We start from the raw sequence: 4,138 nt of genomic DNA on the forward strand, positions 1-4,138 counted from the left end.
CTACCTTTTTCCATCCCTTACTTTCAGCGTATGTGTGTCCTTAAATCTGAACTAAGTGTCTTGTAGGCAACATCATTGCATCTTGTTTCTTCAATTCCCTCAGCCACTCTGTTTTCTTATTGGAGAATTTAATTCATTTACATTCAAGGTGATTATGAAGAAGTAGGGACTTATAATTGTTATGTTGCTATTTGTTTTCTGGCTGTTTTGTTGATTTTTTTGTAATTTCCTCTCTTGAATTCCTTTCTGATTTGATAAATTTTTTGTATGCTTTGATCTCTTTATCTTTGGTGTATCTACTACACCAAAGATAAAGTTTTTGTTTTTGTTTTTGTTTTTGTTTTTGTTTTTGAGAGAGAGAGAGAGAGAGACAGTGTCACTCTGTCACCCTGGGTAGAGTGCCTTGGCACATCTTTGCTCACAGCAGCCTCAAACTCCTGGGTTTGCCATGCTCCTCTTGCAGCAGCCTCAGCCTCCCAAATAACTGAGACTGCAGGTACCTGCCACAGCACCCAGCTAGTTTTTCTATTTTTAGTAGAGATGGGGGTCTTGTTCTTGCTCAGGTTCATCTCAAACTCCTGAGCTCAAGCAATCTACCCACATCAGCCTCCCAAGTGCTAGGATTACAGGCATGACCCACCACGCCCAGCCTGCTATAGAGTTTTTATTTGTGGTTACCATGAAGCTTACTTTAAACAATTTATGATTATAAAAGTCTATTTTAAGCTAATAACAACTTCAACCACATAGAAAACTCTACACTTTTATCCCATACATACGCATTTGATATTTATAATGTCATAATTTACATCTTTTCGTGCTGTATGTCCATTAACAAATTATTTTAGCTACAATTATTTTTAATACTTTTGTCTTTTAACCTTCATATTAAGAGTTCACAAGTGATTTACACATCACTCTGATGTCACTAAGTATTCTGAATTTGACTCTACACTTATTTTTACCAGTGAATTTCATACTTTTATGTTTTCATGTTACTAATTAGCATTCTTTCATTCCAGCTTGAAGAACTCCCTTTGACATTTCTTGTAGGCAGGTCTAATGGTGATGAACTCCCTCAGCTTTTGTTTGTCTGGGAAAAGCTTTAACTCTCCTTCATTTCTGAAAGACAGCTTTGCCAGGTAAAGTATTTTGGAGGGTTTTGTTTGTTTGTTTTGAGACAGTCTACGTCACCCTCAGTAGAGTGCTATGGTGTCACAACTCACAGCAATCTCAAACTCTTGGGCCTAAGTGATTCTCTCACCTCAGCCTCCCAAGTAGCTGGGACTACATGTGCCCACCACAGTGCCTGCCTTTTTTTGTTGACATGGTCGTTGTTTAGCAGGCCCAAGCTGGGCTCCCACCTGCCAGCCTCAGTGTATGTGGCCAGAACCCTACTCACTGAGCTACAGGCACTGAGCCCAGGTAAAGTATTTTGGTTGGCAATTTTTTCTTTCAGCACTTTAAATATATCATCCTATTCCTTCCTGGCCTGTAAAATTTCTACTATGAAATTCACTGACAGCTTTATGTGGCTGTCATTCATGTATAAGGATTTCCTTACATGTAAGAAACTTCTTTTTTCTTACAGCATTCAAAATTCTTTCTCTTTGATTTTTGTCCCAATATTAAATGATTATTTTAAAAGCATGTCATGTGGTATAGAAATCAGCACTCTCTTCCATAATTCTGTGCATCTGGGACTATAGAAATGTCACTGTCCTTCCCTCATATATTCAAATTCACATTCTCAGATCACAATAATAAGTCTTCCTGAAGAAGACCTTCCAGCCAAGGAAGATTTCCTCAATTGGTATTTTCTCTTTTGTAGCATGCACCAGCAATCTATCCAGGAAGTACACCACATACCTTGGGGAGTAAAAAGGGGATTCCCCAGCAAGCATGCCATTGTTGACAACTGTATGATTAGAGACAAGCACAAAGGGATAGGTCAACATACTGTTAAAAAAAAAGTCCTGTGACAGTTCGGGAATAGGCCTGTATTTCATTCATGGTGGGAACTCCACAATTCAGTGCATAGGTATTGATGAGGTGAGCCAGTGAATTACAGAGCCACAAAGAAAAGATGTCACCTAGAGGGTAAGAAATAAGCCCTATTAAAAAAATCCCAGGATGGGGCGGCACCTGTGGCTCAGTGAGTAGGGCGCCGGCCCCATATGCCGAGGGTAGCAGGTTCAAACCCAGCCCCGGCCAAACTGCAACAAAAAATAGCTGGGCATTGTGGCGGGCGCTTGTAGTCCCAGCTGCTTGGGAGGCTGAGGCAAGAGAATCGCGTAAGCCCAAGAGTTAGAGGTTGCTGTGAGCCGTGTGACACCAGGCACTCTACCCGAGGGCAGTATAGTGAGACTCTGTCTCTACAAAAAAAAAAAAATCCCAGGATGGCCTCTTCCCAGTGGAGGGTTACTATGGAGTCACAAAGTCCACAGGCCTTGGATTCTCTGCCAATGAATTGTACCCTAGATCTCAGTGTGTTCACATGAAGAAGATTTGTAATGAAGGTAGCAGCAAAACAAGCAATCATCTCTTGAGCTGTCCCCTTGCTAACTCAGTGACAGAAAGATCAGATTTCTTTCAGGTCCTAACTCCTCAATCTTATCACACTCATGGTAATGCTGTAAAACTTTACTGTGGAGCACAGTTCCAAGAACTCCAAAACACAGTTGTGGCATTAAGCCTGTGAACAACCCATGTCTCCCATCGATGTTTTTCACATGATAGCATAACAAAAGAGACCAGAAAGTTGACATACTTGCTGCCCCACAACTTTTTGTCTTATTGGAGGAAGAGGCTTATATCCCACCTGGATAAGCACTGTTACATACATGAGAAGTAAGACCAGAGCCCAGGAGCACCTGGCTGGCTGCATCCACCATAGCAGTGTCTGCAGATGGACTTGTATTTGATTTTTGACAGGTTGATTATAATATGTCTTGGTGAACTCTTCTTTGGGTTTAACCTGATTGGAAATCTTTCAGCTTCATGTAGCTGAATGTCTATGTCTTTCCTCAAATTTGGGAAGTTATGTCTCTAAATAAACTTTCTGAGCCTTTCTCAATCTCTTCTTCTTGATTCTATAATGTGAATGTTAGCTCTCTAACATTGATGGTGTCCCATAAGCCCCACACGATATTTTCATTCTTTTTCTTTTTTCTCTCCTGACTATATATTTTCAAATGATCTGTCTATGAGAACACAGATTCTGTCCTCTGCTTGATCAAGTCTGGGGTCAATACATTTTTCATTTCATTAATTGCATTCTTTAGCTCCAAAATTTCCATTTACTTATTTTTTTATGATTTCTAGCCATTTTCCCCCCTTAGATTTACTTCATTTGTCATGATTTCTGTCTCTTAACTGGAATTCTTATTTGCTAATGTATTATTTTTCCAATTTTGTTAAAGTGTCTATCTATGTTCTCTTGGAGCACGCTGAGCTTCCAAAATACAACTATTTTGAATTCTTTGTTAGGCACTTTTATATATCTCCATTTCTTTAGTGTTGGTTACTGGAATGTTATTGTGTTCATTTGGTGGTGCCATAATTCCTTGATTTTTTTGTTTCTTATTGCCTTGCATTGATATTTGTGCATTTGATAGAGCTGTCACCTCTGCCAGGCTTTACCAACTGGATTTAGTGGGGAAGACCTTCACCTGTGGGTGGATGTTAGGGGTGCATAAGTTACAGGTTTGGTGAGGCCACAACTGCATAGTTTCTTCAGTTCTCTCACCTGAAGTTAGTGTTAGTATGTGGGAGCTAGGTTTGTAGTAGAGTTTAGGCCAGGCATTTCGGGGAAGGGTCCAAAGGACCAGGGCCCTCAAAAACAGGATCTCTGGCACCCGGCAGCTCAGGGCTAGCATTCCATAGATCCTATCTGACCAAAGTCCAGGATTCTGCCCTTCCAGGTGCTGCAGATGGCCTGACTGATATTTTGTGGCTGAGAACAGAATACTTAGCAACTAAAGATTACTATCGCCTGAGGCCTGCCGAGGTATAGATAGCAATCACTGGAGCCAGTTAGGAAACTTTACCCCTTAATTTGTAAAATGTATGTTGTAATCACATGATGCGCTTACATGATTCCCTTTCTTTTGTTTCCCTTCTTCTGATGGTTAATGAT

The 4,138-nt window shown here is 40.5% G+C and overlaps 1 pseudogene; it reads right to left on the reverse strand.

Annotated features, from left to right (window-relative positions):
• Positions 1-1,742: 1,742 nt before the first annotated feature.
• On the reverse strand, positions 1,743-2,894 carry LOC128574962 (mitochondrial carrier homolog 2-like; annotated as a pseudogene).
• Between the last annotated feature and the right edge of the window lie 1,244 nt (positions 2,895-4,138).

The sequence above is a fragment of the Nycticebus coucang genome, chromosome 2 (genome assembly GCF_027406575.1).
Source record: "Nycticebus coucang isolate mNycCou1 chromosome 2, mNycCou1.pri, whole genome shotgun sequence".
Classification (NCBI taxonomy): Eukaryota; Metazoa; Chordata; class Mammalia; order Primates; family Lorisidae; genus Nycticebus; species Nycticebus coucang.